This window comes from Phoca vitulina, unplaced genomic scaffold (genome assembly GCF_004348235.1).
Source record: "Phoca vitulina isolate PV1807 unplaced genomic scaffold, GSC_HSeal_1.0 scaffold74, whole genome shotgun sequence".
Taxonomy (NCBI): Eukaryota; Metazoa; Chordata; class Mammalia; order Carnivora; family Phocidae; genus Phoca; species Phoca vitulina.
The window spans coordinates 359,336-384,292 of NW_022589777.1; positions in this window are offsets into that span (position 1 = coordinate 359,336).

Below are 24,957 nucleotides of genomic sequence, written 5' to 3' on the forward strand. Positions count from 1 at the left end.
AGATTTTATTTATTTATTTGACAGAGAGAGAGATCACAAGTAGGCAGACAGGCAGGCAGGCAGGCAGAGGGAGAGGGAAAAGCAGGCTCTCTGCTGAGCACAGAGCCCAATGTGGGACTTGATCCCAGGACGCTGGGATCATGACCTGAGCCGAAGGCAGACGCTCAGCTGACTGAGCCACCCAGGTGCCCTAGTATAGTACTGGAAGTCTTAACAAAAGCAATCAGAGAAGAAAAAGAAACAAAAGGTATCAAAATACATAAGGAAGAAGTAAAACTATCACTATTTGCAGATGACATCATACTGTATATAGAAAACCTTAAACTCTCCCCCAAAAACTATTATAATAAATGTGTTATAATAAATGAATTCAGTAAAGTTGCAAAATACAAAATCAATATACAGAAATCTGTTGCATTTTTACACACTAATAACAAACTAGCTGAAAGAGAAATTAAGAGAACTATCCTATTTACAAATGCATCAAAAAGAATAAAATATCCAGGAATAAATTTAACCAAGGAGGTAAAAGAACTGTACTCTAAAAACCATAAGACATTGATGACACAAAATAAAGAAATTAAAGATGTCACAAATAAATGGAAGTATATCCCATGTTCATGAATTGGAAGAATTAATATTGTTAAAATGTCCATGCTACCCAAAGCAATCTACAGATTTGATGTAATCTCTATCAAGATGCCAATAGCATTTTTCACAGAACGAAAATAAATAATTCTAAAATTTCTATGGAACCACAAAAGGCCCCAAATAGCTGAAGCAATCTTGAGAAAGAACAAAATTGGAAGTATCACAATCCCCAATTTCAAAAATATATTAAAAGGACCATTACTACAAAGCTGTAGTAATAAAAATAGTATGGTACTGGTGCAAAAATAGATACATAGATCAAAAGGACAGGATAGAGAACCCCTAAATAAATCCACACTTATACAATCAATTAAATATGACAAAAGAGTCAAGAATATATTATGGGGAAATGACAATCTGTTCAATAGATGGTGCTGGGAAAACTGGACTGATACATGCAAAAGAATGAAACTGGACTATTTCCTTATACCATATACAAAAATAAACTCAAAATAGATGAAATACCTGAAACCATAAAACTCCTAAAAAAGATACACGGGTGGTAAACTCTTGGACATCAACCTTAGCAATATTTTTCTGGATATGTCTTCCTAGTCAAGGAAAACAAAAGCAAAAAACTAAAAAAAATTTGGACATCAAACTAAAAAGTTCTTGTACAGTGAAAAAGAAACCATCAACAAAGCAAAAAGGTAATCTACTGAATTGGAGAAGATACTTGCAAATGATATATCTGATAAGGATATATATATACCAAAATATATAAAGAAGTCATATAACTTAACACCAAAAATCACAAATAATCCAATAAAAAATGGGCAAAGGATCTGAATAGACATTTTTCCAAAGAAGACATAGAAATGGCCAATAAACACACGAGAAGATGCTCAACATCACTAATCATGAGGGAAATACAAATGAAAACCACAATGAGATATCACCACACACCAGTTAGAATGGCTAGAATCAAAAAGACAAGAACTAACAAGTTTTGATGAGAATGTAGAGAAAAGGGAACTATCATGCACTGTTGGTGGAGATATAAACTGGTGCAGCTACTGTTGAAAACAGTATGGAGGTTCCTCAAAAAAAAAAAATGAAAAATAGAAATGTCAGATGACTCAGTAATTCCACTTCTGGGTATTTACTGAAAGAGAATAAAAATACTAATTTGAAAAGATATATGCATCCTTATTTTTATTGCAGTGTTATTTTCAATAGCCAAGATATGGAATCAAACTAAGTGTCCATCAATAGATGAATGGATAAAGATATGGTATATATACACAATGGGATCTCATTCATCCATAAAAAGGAATGCCATCTTGCCATTCATGATAACATGAATGTACCTAGAAGATATTATGCAAAGTGAAACAAGTCAGACTGAGAAAGACAAGTATCACATGATTTCACTTATATGTGTAATTTAAAAACATGAGTAAACAAAAACAGAAACAGAGTCATAAATACAGTTGTATTTATTTGCCAGAGGGAAAATGGGAGGGAAAATAGATGAAATAGATGAAGGGAATTAAGAGGTATAAACTTCCAGGTATAAAATAAATAAGTCACAAGGATGAAAAGTACAGCATAGGGAGTAGTCCATAATACTGTTGTAACTTTGGTAACAGATGGTAAGTACACTTTGTAAGCATGTATATAATGTATGTAATTGCCAAATCACTCTGTTTTACACCTGAAAGTAATACAATATTGAATGTCAGCTATACTTCAATTAAAAATTATACATACATACATACATACATACAAATTGGGCAGAGGAGAGATAACATGCCCAGAAGAAAACCAGGTGAATAGGGTGTTATAAAAGCCAGGGCAATGAGCGCCTGGGTGGCTAGTTGGTTAAGTGACTGCCTTCGGCTCAGGTCACAATCCTGGAGTCCTGGGATCGAGTCCCACATCGGGCTCCCGGCTCAGCGGGGAGCCTGCTTCTCCCTCTGACCCTCTCCCCTCTCATGCTGTTTCTCCCTCTCTCTCTCTCTCAAATAAATAAAATCTTAAAAAAAAAAAAAAAAGCCAGGGCAAGTTTTTTTCAGAAAGAATAAAGTGATCATCTGCATAAAGCATTTCTGAGAGGCAGTGAGATGAGATCAAGATCACTGGTGACCTTAGATCTTTTTAAAGAGGAATGAAGAAGAGAAAGACAAATACTCCATGATTTCATTTATATGAGCTATCTAGAGTATTAAAATCATAGACAGAAAGTGCAATGGTTCCAGGGACTGGAGGAGGGAAGTGGGAGAGTAGAGAGTTTTCATTTCATTGTTAAAGAGTTTCAGTTGGGGAAAACGGAAAGAGCTTTGGAGATGGATGATGGTGATGGTTGCACCAATAGTATCAATGTTCTTAATACCACTGAATTGTACACTTAAAATTGGTAAACATGGTAAATATTATGCTATGTGTATTTTACTACACTAAAAAAAGTTAAATTGAATGTGGTATTTGATAAATAATAACCATTCTTATTTTATTACTATATATTCAATGTATATATGACTGTAAGTATATAAATACACGTATTATAGGAATACATAATATATACTCTAATGCTCTTCAAATTTAGGAGGGTTACGTCTCAAGCTAATGAATGTGAATGAATCCTGAAGAGTACCTATAAAGCATTTATAATCTATGTATTGTAGTACCTTGAACTATTACTGGGTATATGGCAATACGTTTTAAAACTGTGGAGCTATTAAGTGTTGTTGGGTGGGCTGCTGGGTTCACTTATCAGCAAAGTAACAGCTCTGCATACTCGCCTTACAGAACAAACAATTCACATTTCTGCCTTAGGAAAATTAAATCTATTGCTCTTCTCTATTTCTATCCCTAAAGTTTGCTATCAAATACTCAAACCTGTTAATACTGGATCCATGGACATTAATGATCCACTTTCTATTTTATACAGCACACATCCTTGCCTTCTCCCTTTCCCTGAGGTTCTAACAGCATTATGAAAGTGTCTTTGACTCCTCTCAAACTACTTTTCCGCTACTACTTCACCTCTAACATGGAGACTTTTCTTTCTTTACTCTTTACTCTGTGTTGTCATAGACCTTCTTTATCCAAGTGCAGTAGTGGACTATTACATTTTGTTTATTATTCCCTCTTACCTAATAGACTGTGAGTACCATGGGGACAAGGGATCATGTTTTACACATCTTCATAGCAATAGAGCCTGTTCTATTAACTTACTTAGCAAGCTTATTTGGCACAAGCTCATAAAATATCTGCGATGTACCAGGTGCCATACTAGGTACTTGGGTTTCACCAGTGGATAAGGAAGACAACCTCCCTGCTTAGGCTAGAAGACAAACACTGAACAGGTAAGTGAAGGCATAATGAGTGGTAGTAAAGGGAAGCCTGAAGTCTAAAGGAAGGGCAGGCTGTCACTGCTAGATGATGTCAAAGAGGCTTGTCCCAGGCTAGAGGAATAGCCCTGGGAAAAGCCTGAGGCAGAATCTATACAAACTGAGACAATGACTGAGCTTCCCTAGGGCTGGAGTTTGGAAAACCAGGGGGTCAGTGTTACAGAACAGACAGACCAGGAAAGAGGAAGGTGTCCAGGTTCTTTAGGGCCTTGTGGATTATTTTGTGTAGTTTTCAGTTATGAGAAGGCAATGAATGGTTTTCAACAAAGATGTGACAGGATCAGATTTGCAGTTTGAAAGGACACCTGGGTGCTATATGGACTGGACCTGAGGAAAAAGCGTTTTTGGGGGGACCAGTCAGGAAACCCATTACAAAATCCAGATGAGATGTAATGGTGGCTCAGATCAGGAGTGTGTTGGGAGAGATGGAGAGGAGTGGACAAGTTTGAGAGATAATTAAAGGGCAAAATGAGCAAACTTTTTTATTCATTTGACATGGAAAGAGTATGAGAGGTAGAAAAGAGTTGAGGATGAAACTTGGCTGTTAATTTGAGAAATCCCACACTGATGCCAGTTATTCCTTAAGCCCGGGGCAGATCTTAGCATTCCTATGATTACAACTCTCCAGTGGCTCCACTTTGCTTTGAGGATAAAGTGCACCTTTTTAGCACAGAGGGTAGATCACGATCTGGACCCAACCTCAACTCTGTATTTTGGCTTTTTTTTTATTTCACTGATGCCTAATTCCATGTAGTTCTCTAAACAAGCCACACTGTTGTATCTTTTATATCTTCCCCTCCTTTCCTAAACTTATATTTTTTTCCACACATAATTCCTGAAAATTCCAAAAATCTTTCAAATCAGCTATTCATGATTGTAAAGCCTAGCTTCTGCTAGCTTATTTGTTTCTCTCTACTCCTTTTTTTACTTTAAATAAGTTTATTTTTATACTTATCACATGCCATTGGAATATTGTGTTTGTTGCTGCTGCTGTTTATATATTTTTAACAAAAATACTTCAATATTTTAACCTCAGCAGATCTATCAATTTATTTATTCCCTACAGGCTGAGATAAATTGGATGTTAGCATATAAAACACTGAAACTAGAAAATTGTATGATGTTTTCCCTTCTTGTTTAGAGAACCAAACTAAGAATAAACTGCAAAAACAGAGAGATTTTCTTACAAAATTCTGAAGTAATCAACTTTAGAAAGAGAATGAAGAAAAAGAAAATAAAGCAAAAATGTATGAGGTGCTGGTCACTACTATGCTGGATCGCATTACTCAAATTATCTCTTTTTATCTTTAGAATGATCCTATGAGGCTAGTTTCATTAATTCTGTGCAGTATTCAATCTCTACCTTTTGGAAACTCTAGGGATAAATTTAGGAACCTTCACAGTGCTGCTCACAGGAAACTAAAAGGCATTGCTCATTGTTTTCCCCAGGGCAGGCCCCAGATGACTTCTTCCTTGCTTTAACTCTACATTATAGGGAATGACATCATTAAACTGGCACTCCATTTATGTCGCATGAAGGGGGAACCTTGTCAGAGATAAATTTGATTGCTGTTCTGTCATAATAAAGGTCTCATCTTTCCTTGTAAAGACTCTAAATTCTTACCAAAGCATCAGGGAAATGCACACAATAATAATGTAAAAAAGGACAAGAAGAAGAATTCTTGGGATTCTTTCCATACAAAAGACATGTACTTCTTTGGAACCGGTTCTCAATGACCCTTGCTTGCATGGCAATGAATTCCAAACCTCCCTGGAGAATTATTTACCCATAATGCCTTGCATTTTTGTTTGCTTCTTGGACTTGGGGAAGTAGAACACTATAACCAAAAGTACATGGAAGTTAAATTTGCTTTCTTTTATTTGCCACTTCTGGAAAATGACCTAACTTCAAGCACCCATTTTTTTAAATCTACACTAGTGATAATAATACCAATTGGACAATATGTTGAGAAACTTAAATGAGTTTGGGAATATAAAACTACCATTATGCACGGCACATAATAAATTAATAAATTATTTTTTATTTATTTTATGCTGGATTATTTGGAGTCTGGACTTTAAAAAGACAGCCTCTTGGGATGCCTTGGTGGTTCAGTCAGTTAAGTGTTTGCCTTTGGCTCAGGTCATGATCTAGGGGTCCTGGGATTGAGTCCCCCATCAGGCTCCTTGCTCAGCCTCTTGAGAAGCACACATATGATAATTAAAAAATAATGAATTTTGATACATTAGCTGTGGATACATTGGCTGCTAACCTGTAGCATTAACCTTTCACAGGGATTGCTAGATTTGTAGGGAAAATCATTAGCAACAGAGGCCACATCAACAGTAAATGAATTCTCATGCTGTGGACAACATAGCTCAGTTTAACTCAAATTCTATTAAAACATATTTTTCTTTCATTTCTCTTTTTACCTCTAAGTAAGCTTTTATGGAAAATTAGTTGCTGGAGAATATGACCAACAAAGTCAGTTTATGTGGAAATGCTCCATATGCTATACACTTTATTTGAAGAAATTAACACTGCCAAGGCTAATTTTGACATTTACACACTTTTCCCATCAAAATGCATGAAAATTCTATATGGAAACATTAAAAGAACATAGTAATTCCACCTCTAAAGAACAAAAGAAAAACCTGAACAAAAGGACAGCGGCCTTCAGGCTTAGTGATAAGAACAGTTAACAGTGACCTGTCAGCCTAGTTTGTTCTTTGAAGTTTTTTCTTTTTTTCTTTGTAGTTGGTTACAAGCTGAATTATCTCTATGCCAATGACTTTCAAATTTATAATTTCAATCAAACAACCTTCCTTGAGGCGCCTGTCATCTTCAAAACTCCATTTGAGCGCACAAAGCATTGCTGAAAATACAACTCGGCACCAAACTTTCCACCAGCACATTTTTCATCTCTTTTTCATTCAGTTACTACCAAGCCTGTCATTGCCACTTCATTTCCTTCACCCCAACCATCTAAATCCCATTGATTCTTCTCTCTGAATATTCTCATGTGGGTCGAACTTCCCTTCAACATGACTGCTGCTATAGAGGTCTGACCCCCTCCGTCCCACTCCACTAATGAAGTAGTCTAACCTGCTCTGACTTCTCAACTCACTCCACTCCATTCTTCACCTTTGAGTCCATGATCTTTCCCAAGAGTAAGTGTAAATCTGTTCATATCATCTCCCTCTCTAGATCCCTTGCAGATATTTAAAAGAGACATTTTTTTCTTTTTTCATTTTTTTAACTTTTCAAAGAGGATACATAATCTTGCTTCTGATGGCCTTTTTGACCTCAAACCTCTGCCCTACCATCATAGCCGTTTCCTTGAACTGCCATGTTAACTTTCATATTCCAGCCTTTTCACATACTGTTTCTTTGCCCTGAAGTACTCTTTGCAACCCCAAAATCACTATCACCTACCAATATTCCCATTTCAACATAGAGATTACTTTCTGAGGGAAGCCACCTTACCTTGGTTTCCCCAGATGGATTAAAGGTCCTTCTTGTGTAGTTTCAAAGAACATGCATTTCTCATAACATGGAATTCATAATAATTGTTTTAGGCTCAGTTGTTTATCTGCACTAGAGTACAAATTCCCTGAAAGCAAGGGAATGTATATTATGTTTACCTCAAGGCCTAGTTTGGTATCTGGAGCACAAAATATGCTCAGTGTGTTAAATATACAAATGTGTATTCAGTCTGATGTCTACTCTCCTACCTCAGTGAGAAAATCAAAGTGTTCAGAAGAGAATTTCCACCTGCTCCAATACCATTTTTAAAACCTACACAAATCTGTGTCCTTCTACTCAGCCTTTCCTTGGTTGAGCACTAGGGCATTCACTCAAGGACATCAGCCATGTTTTCTTCCCTCTTTCACCTTTACCATTTATTTTCCTTGTCTAATAGATCATTCCAAGGCAAGTAAATATGTTATCCTTTCTCTCATTCCAAAACAAGAAAACAATTTACACTTACTACTCTACTTTCTGACACATTTCTCACTTCTATTTAAACAAAATTCTTTGAAGGCGTTGTCTCTACTTGCTATCTCTAATTGCCCTCCCTCTATTTTCTATTAAACCGTTTCTAGTCAGATTTTTATCTCATGCTAATATCATAGATGGCCTCCATGTTGCTCAAGTCAGTGGTTAATTCTTAGTCATTTTGGTCTTCTTGGTCCAGGATTTGGCACATTTCATAACTCCCTTCTCCTTGAGAAGTTTTTATTTCTAGTTTTTCCTCCTACTTTTTCTGGGTACTCTTTCTTAGTTCCTTTTGTTAATTCTTCTGCATCAACCTGAACTCTAAATATCTATACATCTCATGCTCACCCTTCAGACTTGTCCACAAAGTTTAAAAGTGTTCTTTGTCAATAATTCCCCCCATTCTTATTTTCAGCCCCAACTTCTTTTCTGAAATCCAGACTTGCATAGCTGACTCAATATTCCCAAAGGAATACCTAAAATTCATCCCATTTTGAACATATCCAAACCAGAAGTTCTGCTCTCTGTAAAACTTTGTTCCACACACAGTTATGCCCCTCTTAAGTAATGGAAACTGCATGCCCTCCGGGTGCTTAGGCAAAAACTTTGGGATCATCTTTAACAGACCAGAATTGCTTTTGACTCTATCTTCAAAATAGATCTAGAATCTTACCACTTCTCACTGCTTCCAGAGCTAGCATTCTTGCTCAAGCCATCATCATCTCTTACATGGATTATCACACCAGATTTCTAGAGGTCTCCCTGCTTCTGCCTTTGTTCTCCTACAAAATATTCTCCATACAACCACCAGAATGATAATTTAAAATGTTAAGTTAGGTCACATCACTCCTCCAACAAAAGTTGGAGTTCTTACTAGAAACTTCAAGGCCCTAGCACCCAGTCCTTGACTGCTTCTGACTTTGTCACCTATTACTTTCTCCCTGCCTCACTCTGCCTTAGAAACACTGGACTCCCTGTTCTTGCTTGTTCATGCCAGACACACTCTTGCCTTTGCACAGGCTGTTCCATCTGCTTGGAGCACTCTTCCCTCAGGTATCTACAGGTTTCCTACTTTCACTTCATTAGTCTTTGCTCAAATTCCATTTCAATTAAGGTTACACTGACTAGCCACATTATAATTTCACTCTTTTCCCACACTTTCCATTCCCCTTACCCAGATCTAGTTTTTTTTATAATTTCAAAGTACTTACAATCTTGTCATATACTGTGTACCAAATGTTCTTATGTCTCTTCCTCCCATTAGAATATAAGTTCCTTGAAGGAAGTTTGTTTCTGTCTGTATGGTTCACTACTGGATTCTCTGTTTCTCCTAGAATAATTCCTGATACATAATATGTTCTCAATAAACATTTATGAAGTCAATAACCATGCCTGTAACAACAAAAATCCTTATTCTCTTTAGTTTATTAAATTAACAGCAAGGTGTTTGAAAGATAGTGATCCTATCTACTCTTTGAGAATTTAGAACATAGCATGTGCTTTTCATATATATGAAATAAACACATTGATGTTCAAACCTAAAACAATACTCAGCTCAGGTTGAATCAAGGCCCATTCATTTGCCATATGGTGAAAGTGAGCCTGCTCCTCAAACAAATGTACAGTCATAACTCATTATAAAACTAATTATTTCTCCTTGGGGTGCCTGGGTAGCTCAGTCAGTTAAGCATCCAACTCTGATTTCTGTTCAGGTCATGATCTCAGGGTCATGAGATCGAGCCCTGAGTTGGGTTCCATGCTGGGTGTGGAGCCTGCTTAAGATTCTCTCTTTCTCCCTCTCCCTCTGCCCCTCCCTCCATCCCACTCTTTTACTTTCTCTCTCTCTCTGTCTCTCTCCACCCTCTAAAAACAAAACAAAACAAAAATTAAAAAAATTATTTTTCTTTATAGAAATTTTGAAAAGATTTTATTTATTTATTTGAGGGAGAGTAAGAGAGTACAAGAGAGGGGAGGGTCAGAGGGAGAAGCACACTCCCCACTGAGCAGGGAGCCAGATAATGTGGGACTTGATCCTGGGACTCTGGGATCATGACCTAAGCCGAAGGTGAGCTTAACAGACTGAGCTACCCTGTCACCTCTTTATAGAATTTTTTGAAAATCTGAAGTATAAAAAGAAAAATATACTCATAATTACATAACACAGAAATTAACACTGATAATATGAATGTATTTACCTCCAGTTTTTCCCCACATACATGTGCATATATGTTCAAATGCCTAAAAATCTAATCATATAGTATGCATATATTTTTTTATGATTCATCCTTTCAAATTTATTTTAATCACACGAATAACATATGGATTACATTTTCATACAAAATACAGTAAAAGCAAAATCGCTCTTGACCAATAGCATGATCACTTTGCTATGTTCAAGTCTGTTTATATTTCAGAATGCATCCTGTTGGTAAATCTGTTTATACAAGGTATGGAAATAAATCTTCTCCATTTTAATAATTCAAAGTTATGCTCAAATTCTGCCTCATTTGTAAATGTAGGGCAACCAGTCAACTAGTGATACATCATCCATTTTGTTGGAGTTACGAGTGAGATGCCCCAGGTTATTTGTCAGGTTTGAAGTTTGTTATTACCTAGAAAGCAGGCAACCCTGGTCACTTGCCACTCTACTGTCCTTATTTAGAGCAACTCTACACACTGGAGAAAAGTAAATGATTGGGACAATTATTTAGCCAGCCTTCACACCTGTGCCCTCATAGCAGTCAACCAACCTGCTAAACAACAAATAAATAAGAACAAACACACTTTTCTGCTGAAAATAAAAACCATTGTTTCTTAAGTATCTTAATAATGGTAACAGAACCAATTCTACCTGAATGAGATGGATAATTTCACACAGAGAAAGGTATAAAGAATTGCTTTTTCCTCAAGTATCTGGTTACTTAAAACAAAGCATTTATTTTTGGTTTGTCTGTGTGTTCTTTTCTTCTTTTTTGATGTTCATGAAATGAGGCAAAATAGCCTTATTTTTCCACTTAACTTTCATTATCTTTCCCATCAGGAATAGAATAACTCACTCTTTTTCTTGAGTCAGTGTGAAAACTGTCCTCCTTTAACCCATCACATAAACTACACCAAGATCCAGGGGGGCGGAGCAAGATGGTGGAGGAGTAGGAGACCTGGATTTTGTCTGGTCTCAGGAATTCAGCTGGATAGGCATCAAACCATTCTGAACACCTACAAACTCAACAGGAGATTGAAGAAAAGAATAGCAACAACTCTCTGAACAGAAAAGCGACCACTTTCTGGAAGGTAGGACATGTGGAGAAGTGAATCGAGGCGATATTCAGGAGGATAGACGGCGGGGGAGGGGCCTCTGTCAGCCGCTTCTGGCAAGTGATAGAACCACGGAGCACAAAATCTGAACTTATAGAAGTCGGCTCCACTGAGGGATGTCACTCCGGTGGCTAAGTGGGGGGGGGTGGAACCCTCGCGGGACAGTGTGGTCTCAGGACACTCGGGGTCACAGAAAGACTGGGGGTACCTGAGTGCGGAAGAGCTCCCAGGTATCGGAGCGGGGAAGCCGGCTGCAGAGACGGAGCCCAGGAGCGGGCTCTCAGCTCAGGGTTGCCATAAACCATGATCTGGGGCACAGTTAGGCCACTGCTCCTCCAGCAGGGACCCAACAAGCGGCAGATCCAGGGAGACTCACCTTTTTCCCCTGGGAGGAGCGGCACGGGAGCGCACCACCGGGATCTGCTGGGTTTGGAGTCTCCACAAGGGGTCGGGTGCCAGAGATAGAAACCCACGGTCACAGGCCGGGAGAGCATGGAGTGCGACCGGAGACCGGGGAGACAGGAGTGACTGACGGCTTTTCTCTGGGGTCGCACTGAGGAGTGGGGCCCCGAGTTCTCAGCTCCTACGGGGTGGAGATTGGGAGGCCGCCATTTTCACTCTCCGCCTCCAAAGCTGTACGGAAAGCTTGCAGGGAACAAAAGCTCCGGAGAACAAACCCGAGCAGATTACTTAGCCCGGACCGACAAGGGCGGGGCAATTCTGCCTCTGGCAAAGACATTTGGGAACCATGGCAACAGGCCCCTTCCCCAGAAGATCAGCGAGAACAGCCAGTCAAAACCAAGTTTACCGATCAATGAGAACGGCAGAACTCCAGCGCTAGGGGAATACTGCAAATAGAATCCATGGCTTTTTTACCATGATTCTCTAGTCTTTCAAAGTTAATTTTTTTTAACTGTCTTTTTTTTTTTTTTTGAATTTTTCTTTTTCCCTTTTTCAACCAACATCTTATCAATCCCTTTTTTAAAAAACATTTTTATTTTTCATTGTTAGAGTCATATTCTATCCCTTCACAGTAGTTACCCGTATTTTTGGCATATATATATAAGTTGTTCTCTCTTTAAAATTTTGAGATAGTTTCTTCTAACAGATCAAAATATACCCTAAATCTCTAGTGTATGGTTTTTTTCTACTCCCCTGCCTGATCACATTCTCTCCCTTTTTTTTTCTTATTTTTTTTTTTAAATCCTCCTTTCTTTTTTCAAACAACTTCTTATCAATTCCTTTTATAAAATTTTTATAATTTCCAACTTTACATTCATATTCCATCCCTTCATTATATCAACCCTTATTTTTGTACATATATAAGTTTTTCTTTCTTTAAAATTTTGAGAGGCACTTTCTTCTAACAGACCAAAAATACACCCAAAATCCAGTGTGTGGCACTGATCTATATACCAGCCTGATCCTATTTGATCATATTCTGTTTCTTTTTGTTTTGTTTAGTGCTGTTTTTGTTTGTTTTTATCTTTTTCTTTTTCTTTTTTTTTTTCTTTTTCTTTTTTCTCTCTTTCCCTTTCTTTTCCCACTGCTTCAGGTCTTTTCTGACTTGTTTAGAGTATATTTTCTGGGAACATTGTTACACTGTTAGCATTTTGTTCTCTCATTCATCTACTCTCCTCTGGACAAAATGACAAGATGGAAAAAATCACCTCAACAAGAACAAGAGGTAGTACCGACTGCCAGGGACCTACTCAATACGGACATTAGTACGATGTCAGATCTAGAGTTCAGAATCATCACTTTAAAGATATTAGCTGGGCTTGAAAAAAGCATGGAAGTTATTAGAGAAACCCTTTCTGGAGAAATAAAAGAACTAAAATCTAACCAAGTCGAAATCAAAAAGGCTATTAATGAGGTACAATCAAATATGGGGGCGCTAACTGCTAGGATAAATGAGGCAGAAGAGAGAATCAGTAATATAGAAGACCAAATGATGGAAAATAAAGAAGCTGAGAAAAAGAGAGATAAACAACTACTGGATCACGAGGGCAGAATTTGAGAGATAAGCGATACCATAAGACGAAACAACATTAGAATAATTGGGATCCAGGAAGAAGAAAGAGAGAGAGGGGCAGAAGGTATAATGGAGCAAATTATAACAGAGAACTTCCCTAATTTGGAGAAGGGGACAGGCATCAAAATCCAGGAAGCACAGAGAACCCATCTCAAAATCAATAAAAATAGGTCAACACCCCAACATCTAATAGTAAAACTTATGAGTCTCAGAGACAAAGAGAAAATCCTGAAAGAAGCTCGGGAGAAGAGATATGTAACCTACAATGGTAGAAACATTAGACTGGCAACAGACCTATCCACAGAGACCTGGCAGGCCAGAAAGGACTGGCAGGATATATTCAGAGCACTAAATGAGAAAAATATGCAGCCAAGAATACTATAGCCAGCTAGGCTGTCATTGAAAATAGAAGGAAAGATAAAAAGCTTCCAGGACAAACAAAAACTAAAGGAATTTGCAAACAGGAAACCAGCCCTACAAGAAATCTTTAAAGGGGTCCTCTAATAAGCAAAGAGAGAGCCTAAAAGCAACAGAGACCAGAAAGGAACACAGACAATATACAGTAACAGTCACCTTACAGGCAATACAATGGCACTAAATTCCTATCTTTCAATAGTTACCCTCAATGTAAATGGGCTAAATGCCCGAATCAAAAGACACAGGCTATCAGATTGGATTAAAAAACAAGAACCATCGATATGCTGTCTGCAAGAGACTCATTTTAGACCCAAAGACACCCCGAATTTGAAAGTGAGGGGGCGGAAAACCATTTACCATGCTAATGGACACCAAAAGAAAGCTGGGTGGCAATCCTTATATCAGACAAATTAGATTTTAAACCAAAGACTGTAATAAGAGATGAGGAAGGACACTATATCCTACTTAAAGGGTCTATCCAACAAGAAGATCTAACAATTGTAAATATCTATGCCCTTAACATGGGAGCAGCCAATTATATAAGGCAATTAATAACAAAAGCAAAGAAAGACATCGACAACAATACAATAATAGTGGGGGACTTTAACACCCCCCTCACTGAAATGGACAGATCGTCTAAGCAAAAGATCAACAAGGAAATAAAGACTTTAAATGACACACTGCACCAAATAGACTTCATGGATATATTCAGAACATTCCATCCCAAAGCAACAGAATACACATTCTTCTCAAGTGCCCATGGAACATTCTCCAGAATAGATCACATCCTAGGTCATAAATCAGGTCTCAACTGGTACCAAAAGATTGGGATCATTCCCTGCCTATTTTCAGACCACAATGCTTTGACACTAGAACTCAATCACAAGAGGAAAGTCAGAAAGAACTCAAATACATGGAGGCTAAAGAGCATCCTACTGAAGAATGAATGGGTCAACCAGGAAATTAAAGAAGAATTAAAAAAAAATTCATGGAAACCAATGAAAATGAAAACACAACTGTTCAAAATCTTTGGGATGCAGCAAAGGCAGTCCTAAGAGGAAAGTATATAGCAATACAAGCCTTTCTCAAGAAACAAGAAAGGTCTCAAATACACAACCTAACCCTACACCTAAAGGAGCTGGAGAAAGAACAGCAAATAAAGCCTAAACCCAGCAGGAGAAGAGAAATAATAAAGATCAGAGCAGAAATCAATGAAATAGAAACTAAAAGAACAGTAGAACAGATCAACGAAACTAGGAGCTGGTTCTTTGAAAGAATTAACAAGATTGATAAACCCCTGGCCAGACTTAACAAAAAGAAAAGAGAAAGGACCCAAATCAACAAAATCATGAATGAAAGAGGAGAGATCACAACCAACACCAAAGAAATACAAACAATTATAAGAACATATTATGAGCAACTCTATGCCAGCAAATTAGATAACCTGGAAGAAATGGATGCATTCCTAGAGATGTATCAACTACCAAAACTGAACCAGGAAGAAAGAAAAACCTGAACAGACCTATAACCACTAAGGACATTGAAGCAGTCATCAAAAATCTCCCAAAAAACAAAAGCCCAGGGCCAGATGGCTTCCCAGGGGAATTCTACCAAACATTTCAAGAAGAATTAATACCTATTTTTCTGAAATTGTTCCAAAAAATAGAAATGGAAGGAAAACTTCCAAACTCATTTTATGAGGCCACCATTACCTTGATCCGAAAACCAGACAAAGACCCCATCAAAAAGGAGAATTACAGACTAATATCCCTGATGAACATGGATGCAAAAATTCTCACCAAAATACTAGCCAATAGGATCCAACAGTCCATTAAAAGGATTATTCACCACAACCAAGTGGTATCTATCCCTGGGCTGCAAGGTTGGTTCAACATCTGCAAATCAATCAATGTGATACAACACATTAACAAAAGAAAGAACAAGAATCATATGATCCTCTCAATAGATGCAGAAAAAGCATTTGACAAAGTACAGCATCCTTTCTTTTTTTTTTTAATTTTTTTATTGTTATGTTAATCCCCATACATTACATCATTAGTTTTAGATATAGTGTTCCATGATTCATTGTTTGACAGCATCCTTTCTTGATCAAACTATTTATAGTGTAGGAATAGAGGGTACATACCTCAATATCATAAAAGCCATCTATGAAAAACCTACAGCGAATATCATTCTCAATGGGGAAGAACTGTGAGCTTTCCCCCTAAGGTCAGGAACGTGGCAGGGATGTCCACTATCACCACTGCTATTCAACAGAGTATTAGAAGTCCTAGCCACAGCAATCAGACAACAAAAAGAAGTCAAAGGCATCCAAATCGGCAAAGAAGAAGTCAAACTCTCACTCTTTGCAGATGATATGATACTTCATGTGGAAAACCCAAAAGACTCCACCCCAAAACTACTAGAACTCATACAGGAATTCAGTAAAGTGGCAGGACATAAAAGCAATGCACAGAAGTCAGTGGCATTCCTATATACCAACAACAAGACAGAAGAAAGAGAAATTAAGGAGTCGATCCCATTTACAATTGCACCCAAAACCATAAGATACCTAGGAATAAATCTAACCAAAGAGGCAAAGGATCTGTACTCAGAAAACTATAAAATACTCATGAAAGAAATTGAGGAAGACACAAAGCAATGGAGAAACGTTCCATGCTCATGGATTGGAAGAACAAATATTGTGAAGATGTCAATGCTACCTAGAGCAAACTACACATTCAATGCAATCCCCATCAAAATACCATCCACTGTTTTCAAAGAAATGGAACAAATAATCCTAAAATTTGTATGGAACCAGAAAAGACCCCGCATAGCCAGAGGAATGTTGAAAAAGAAAAGCAAAGCTGGCGGCATCACAATTCTGGACTTCAAGCTCTATTACAAAGGTGTCATCATCAAGACAGTATGGTACTGGCACAAAAACAGACACATAGATCAATGGAACAGAATAGAGAGCCCAGAAATGGACCCTCAACTCTATGGTCAATTAATCTTCGACAAAGCAGGAAAGAATCTCCAATGGGAAAAAGACAGTCTCTTCAACAAATGGTGTTGGGAAAATTGGACAGCCACATGCAGAAGAATGAAACTGGACCATTTCCTTCCACCACACACAAAAATAGACTCACAGTGCTTGAAAGACCTCAATGTGAGACAGGTGTCCATCAAAATCCTAAAGGACACAGGCAGCAACCTCTTCGACCTCAGCCGCAGCAACTTCTTCCAAGAAACATCGCCAAAGGCAAGGGAAGCAAGGGCAAAAATGAACTATTGGGACTTCATCAAGATAAAAAGATTTTGCAAAGCAAAGGAAACAGTCAACAAAACCAAAAGACAACCGACAGAATGGGAGAAGATATTTGCAAATGACATATCAGATAAAGGGCTAATATCCAAAATCTATAAAGAACTTATCAAACTCAACACCCAAAGAACAAAGAATCCAATCAAGAAATGGGCAGAAGACATGAACAGACATTTTTCCAAAGAAGACTTCCAAATGACCAATAGACACATGAAAAAGTGCTCAACATTGCTCGGCATCAGGGAAATCCAAATCAAAACCTCAATGAGATACCACCTCACACCAGTCAGAATGGCTAAAATTAACAAGTCAGGAAATGACAGATGTTGGCGGGGATGCGGAGAAAGGGGAACCCTCCTACACTGTTGGTGGGAATGCAAGCTGGTGCAGCCACTCTGGAAAACAGTATGGAGGTGCCTCAAAAAGTTGAAAATAGAGCTACCATATGATCCAGCAATTGCCCTACTGGGTATTTACCCCAAAGATACAAAAGTAGTGATCCGAAAGGGTACGTGCACCCCGATGTTTATAGCATCAATGTCCACAATAGCCAAACTGTGGAAAGAGCCAAGATGTCCATCAACAGATGAATGGATAAAGAAGAGGTGGTATATATATACAATGGAATATTATGCAGCCTTCAAAAGGAATGAGATCTTGCCATTTGCAACGACGTGGATGGAACTGGAGGGTATTATGCTGAGTGAAATAAGTCAAACAGAGAAAGACATGTATCATATGACCTCACTGATATGAGGAATTCTTAATCTCAGGAAACAAACTGAGGGTTGCTGGAGTGGGGGTGGGGTGGGAGGGATGGGGTGACTGGGTGATAGACATTGGGGAGGGCATGTGCTCTGATAAGCACTGTGAATTGTGCAAGACTGTTGAATCTCAGATCTGTACCTCTGAAACAAATAATGCAATATATGTTAAGAAAAAAAAAAAGAAGAAGATAGCAGGAGGGGAAGAATGAAGGGGGGGAAATCGGAGGGGTAGACGAACCATGAGAGACAATGGACTCTGAAAAACAAACTGAGGGATCCAGAGGGGAGGGGGGTGGGAGGATGGGTTAGCCTGGTGATGGGTATTGAGGAGGGCACGTTCTGCATGGAGCACTGGGTGTTATGTACAAACAATGAATCATGGAACACTACATCTAAAACTAATGATGTAATGTATGGGGATTAACATAACAATAAAAAAATTAAAAAAAAAAACTACACCAAGATCCAAAGGCCAAGATCCATGAGGTTTCTCTTTGATCCACAAATTATTATTATTTTTTTAAACCGCACCTCCCCAAGTTATGTTGTTGTTGTTGTTGTTGTTGTTAAGAAATGCTTTGGAGGAAAATTTCAGGATTTTTTTTTTCCTCAGAACCATGCAGTCCTTGCTAAGTTTTATTTTAGAGGTAGAAGTATAACACTAATTAAAAATTTAGTATTCAAATCAAATTAAAAGGAATGCTTGTGTGTAAAGTTTTATATAGCACCTCCCTGAATAATACAAAGGAATCATATTCTCATCAGGTTTCTTTCTTACATCAGTGTGGAGGGCAATGTTACCGCATACCCCATCCTAAAGTGAGGCTGACCCATTCCAGTGTTGACATCAAAACAGAACCATCAGAAAATAGGAAATCTGGGGAAACTCAGAATTAGTATTTATTAGTCTGCATTTATTTGTCTGAATAGCAACTTGATGGCATTGTGCTCCAATGGCTCCTTGACATACAAGGGAGAGAGGGAAGAATGGTTTCTGGCCACAGACCCAGAAAAATGATTTTATTTCTTATTCATTGTGTCTCCTGTGTTACTCATTTATTTAAAGTTATTGAACACATATCCATGTACTAGCTATTGTTTTAAACACTGGAGATACAGAGGCAAACAGGGCCAAGTTTCCAACTTGATGGAACTTGTGCATCTGAAGCTTAAGGAAAAGAATGGAAGTGCTCATCACAGTGTTGGCACATGCTTAAAGATACAAAAGTTTTTACAAATTCACCAATGAAAATACAAAAGCCCAACAAGATCAAGATTAATGATCTAACTAACCAAATAACTAATAAAAAAAAGTCATGTTTCTAGAGTTCTACTACCTGGATTCAAATCCTTGACCCTCTTTATACTGGTTTTGTGTCTTCAGACAATTTATTAAAACATTTAGTGTCTTCAAAAATTTAAAAATAGAGTCACCCTATGACCCAGCAATTGCACTCCTGGGTATTTACCCCAAAGACACAGATGTAGTGAAAAGAAGGGCCATATGCACCCCAATGTTCATAGCAGCAATGTCCACAATAGCCAAACTGTGGGAAGAGCCGAGATGCCCTTCAACAGATGAATGGATAAAGATGTGGTCCATATATACAATAGAATATTACTCAGTCATCAGAAAGGATGAATACCCAACTTTTACATCAACATGGATGGGCCTGGAGGAGATTATGCTAAGTAAAATAAGTCAAGCAGAGAAAGTCAATTATCATATGGTTTCACTTATTTGTGGAACATAAGGAACAGCATGGAGGACATTAGTAGAAGGAAGGGAAAAATGCGGGGGGGAATTGGAGGGAGAGATGAACCATGAGAGACTATGGACTCTGAGAAACAAACAGGGTTTTAAAGGGGAGGGGGGAGGGGGGATTGGTTAGCCCGGTGATGGTATTAAGGAGGGCACATACTGCATGGAGCACTGGGTGTTATACGAAAACAAGGGATCATGGATCACCACATCAAAAACCAATGATATACTATATGGTGGCTAACATAACATAATAAAATTAAAAAAAAAAAAAAAAAAAAACATTTAGTGTCTTAATTTGCTGACTGGTACAATGACAAAAATGACAATACCTAGAACTGTGGTGGCGAATAAATGAAGTAATCTATGAAAAACAATATGGTATCTGGCATGTGGTAAGGGCTCAATACATGTGAACTATTTTTTTATATCTCATGTTATCTCCTTCAATAATAATCCATACTATTTTTAATAACAGTGTTTTTAATGGAGGGAAGCAAGTATACAAACATAATAACTAAAGTAATAAATAACATCATAAAAATAACATAATAAAAAATTAAACAGAATTTTTAGATCATTTTCAGAAAATATATGAAACATTAGTAATACTACGTTGCTTTGATGAGTTGATTTTGTCCTATGGAGAATTAGGGGATGGTTCTACATACATAAGATGTTAATTTTTTATATGGTAAAATATACATAGAATTTACCATTTTTACCATTTTTAGGTGTATGGTTTGGTGGCAGTAATAACGTTCACATTGTTGTGCAAATATCACCATTATTCATCTCCAGAATTTTTCATCTTCTCAAACTGAAACTTGCAAATATTAAACAGTAACTTCCCCTTTTTGTTCTTTCTCCAGCTCTTGACAACCAGCATTTTATTTTCTGTCTCTATGAATTTGATTACTCTAGGTAAATGTAAGTGTATAAATACATTATACCTACCTATAATGTATGTAATATATGTTATATATAGTCACATTTATACACACATAATACATATATATACATATTCATGCATCAATGGATATTTGTTTTTATTCTACTTCTGGCTTTTGTGAATAATGTTGCTATGAACTTTATTTAGTGTACAATATCTGTTTGAATCACTGCTTTCAATTCTTTTGGCTATACAGCCAATAGTTGAGTTGCTGTATCATATGCTAATTCTATTTTTAATTTTTTAGAGAAACCATCATATTATTTTCCACAGTGGCTGCATCATTTTCTGTTCCTGCCAGCAATGCACAAAGGTCCCAGTTTCTCTATAATTTTACCAATGTATTATTTAATGCTTACTGAATGTGAAGAGGTATCTCACTGTGGTTTTGATTTGCATTTCTTTAATGATTAGTGATGTTGAACATCTTTTTATGTGTTTATTGACCATCTATCTATATATCTTCTTTGGAGAAATGTTTAAGTCATTCACTCATTTTAAAATTAGGTTATTTGCGTTTTTATTGATGAATCATAAAATTCTATACACTTAAAGAATGATCAACAGATTTCACTTCTTAGTTAAGGCTGTGGAATAATGTTTTCCTAAATGAATGAATGAGTGAGTGAATGAATTTGTTTCTTTTATATCTTAGCTTGAATGGAAGAAAGGAAAATAAATAACTTGTTTTGCTTTAAAGCAGATGAAAAGAAGCTGGATGGATTTGGTGGGAGTCTGAATATAATCACATATGAAAAGTTTTCACTTCATTTTCTAGTGAGTTTTGCTGATTATCTCCATTATATTTCAACTCCCAAATTTTGTCCATATATCCCATTGATCACACCCATTACCTATTGTCCTGTGTGTCTGTAATACTTGATTAAAGATAGCAAATGTATGCTTGTGATATTTCCCGCTTAAGAAATTGATTGTTTAGGACACTGCCAATTCCCTCTCCTGGGGTAATGTAGCTTGAATATTATTTCATCAGATCTTCATCTTGTGACTGCACAAAAGACATTTAACAAATCCCATCTTTTCCTAAAGCAATTTAAATGTATTTATTATTTTCTTCCATCAAAACAACCACATACACTACTCTGACATCACCATATCTCATTCATAATCAAATATACATAGGAGCCTCCTATAAAATTCAGATCTGATTACATCAACAGAGCACTCTTCCTCATTAGTACAACAGACAACCAGCAGGTATTGATATAGACAGTTTGCACTGGATAGCTATATAATATTAAAGAGGCAGGCATCTCTCATCTCAACTCCTGTCTCTTCCACTCACTGCATGCATCCCAGTCAAGTGATTTAACCTTAGTAAGCCTCGATTTCCTTTTCTACAAAATGTAGATTTTGATATTTACTTCATAATATTGTTACAAGGAGTTAGTGATAGATTTGAACATGCCCAACAGTAGGGTCTGGCACATAGAGTGTACCAGGTAAGTTAGCTACTATCTCTGAAACACTGTAAGAGTTAGCAGATGTCTCCTGGTGCCAGAGAAAACAATGAAGACCAACTCATGCTATGAGAGTGACAACAATATAGAACTTGACAGGAAATATTCTGTGCTCTTTGTGATTAGTAATGAGTGACCCAAAGCAAGAAGTGAGAGGCCCAGTGCAGATAAAACATCAAAGGCTGGAATCTTTGTGATGCACATGAGGAGGTCATGGATATAATTCCTACAGCCTCACTGCTTAGAGGTTACCATTAGGATGACAACACTTTCTAATTCGCCCAGAAAACCCCAGTTTACACCTACTCTCTGAGAGAAATTATTCATGGCAACACTTTCCATTCTCATAAATGTCCCAGGTATCTCAAGAAAATAGAAAAAGAAGACCAAAATAAAGCCAAAATAAGCAAAAGCATGGAAATAGTAACAATAAGAGCAGTACCAGTGAAATTGAAAATAGGAAAACAATGGAGAAAAATTAATAAAACCAAAAGATTTTTCTTTGAAAAAGAATAAATAAGTTGATAAACCTTTAGCAAGACTGAAAGAGAGAAGACACAAACTACTAATATCAGGAAAGAAATAGGGGATACACTAGAGATCCTGCAGCCACTATGAACAAATTTATGCTCATAAATTCAACAACTTAATTGACCAATTTTTCAAAACAAACTATCGAAAACTCAACCAAATTAAATTGAAATAGATAACCTTTCCACAATGGCTCTATGACAATAAAGTAATTGAATTAATAATCTTTTTATTATGTTAATCACCATACATTACATCATTAGCCTTTTTTTTTAAGATTTTATTTATTTATTTTGACAGAGAGAGAGAGAGAGAGAGACAGCGAGAGAGGGAACACAAGCAGGGGGAGTGGGAGAGGGAGAAGCAGGTTTCCCGCGGAGCAGGGAGCCCTATGCGGGGCTCAATCCCAGGACCCTGGGATCATGACCTGAGCCAAAGGCAGATGCTTAGCGACTGAGCCACCCAGGAGCCCCTACATCATTAGTTTTTGATGTAGTGTTCCATGATTCATTGTTTGCGTATAATACCCAGTGCTCCATTCAATACGTAAGCATCCCTCACAAAAAAAAAAAAAAAAAAAGCCCAAATAGAATCACTGAAAAATTTTACCAAGCATTTAAAAAAGAATTAATACCAATTTTATTCAATCTCTTCAAGAAAATGGAAAAGGAGAAACACTTCTGAACTCATTTTATAAAGCCACTGTTACCTTGGCCAAAACCAGAAAAAGACAGTACAAAAAAAGAAAGCTATGGAATAATCTTTTATAAACTGAGATATAAAATCCCTCAACAAAATATTAGCCAATTAACTCCAATAAAGTATAAAAGTAATTATATACTTTATACACAGCCAAAAGGGATTTATTCCACATATGTAAGGCTTATATAAAATTTAAAAATCAATATAACCTACCTAGCAACAGGTTAAAGAAGGAAAATCATGTAATTATATCAATTGATATAGAAAATACATTTGATAAAACCCAATAACTATTTATTGTAAAAATTCTTAGAAAACTTGCAGTAGAGAACTTCTTGAATTTGATAAAAAATATCTACAAAAAGCCTACAGCTAATACCATATTTAATGATGAAAGACTAAATGCTTTTCCTCTAAGATTGGGAATAAGGCAAGGATATTCACTGTCACCACTCCTTCTACATAGTATTGGGAATTCTAACCAGTATAGTAAGGCAAGAAAAATAAAAGGCAGGCAGATTAGAGAGAGAGTAATAAAATGATCCCAGTTTACAAATGGCATGATTGTCTATGTAAAAAAAACACAGGAGATCTACAAAAACACTCCAATAAAAAGTGGTTTCAGCAAGGTTTCAGGATACAAGATAACACACACACAAAAAATCAATTGCATTTCTATATACTAAGAACGAACATGCCAAAACTAAAATTTAAAACACAGTACCACTTATGATCACTCAAAAGAAAATTAAGTACTTAGGTATAATCTAACTAAATATATGTAGGAGCTATATACTGAAAATTCTAAAATACTGCTGATAGAAAACAGGGAGAAAACATACTGTGTTCACGAATTGAAGACTCAACATAGTAAAGATTCTAATTCTCCCTAAATTATCTACAGGCTTAATGCAATCCTGATCAATAATGTCATTATGTTTTGATTTGGATTTTTTTGTGTGTGTTTCCTTGTACACATAGGTGGCTTATTCTAAAAGTCATATAAAAAGAAATAAGTTCTAAATTACCTAACATAATCTTGAAAAAGAAGAATACCCAGTAGTGTAATTGCACTACTGGGTATTTACCCCAAAGATACAGATGCAGTGAAAAGGAGGACCACATGCACCCCAATGTTCATAGCAACAATGTCCACAATAGCCCAACTGTGGAAAAAGCCGAGATGCCCTTCAACAGACAAATGGATAAAGAAGATAATTGTCATATAGTTTCACTTATTTGTGGAATATAAGGAATAGCACGGAGGACATTAGGAGAAGGAAGAGAAAAATGAAGTGGGGGAAATCAGAGGAGGAGATGAACCATGAGAGACTATGGACTCTGGGAATCAAACTGAGGGTTTCAGAGGGGAGGGGGGTGGGGGGATGGGTGAGCCCAGTGATGGGTATTACGGAGGGCACGTATTGCATGGAGCACTGGGTGTTATATGCAAACAACGAATCATGGAACACTACATCAAAAACTAATGATGTACTGTATGGTAACTAGCATAACATTAAAAAAATGATAAAAAAGAAAAAGAAGAATAAAGTAGGAATCATTCTCCCAAATATTAAGGCTTAACATATCATTATAATTATGTAAACCATGTAGTTCTGGAGGAGGGACAGACACATACATCAGTATAACAGGATAGAGA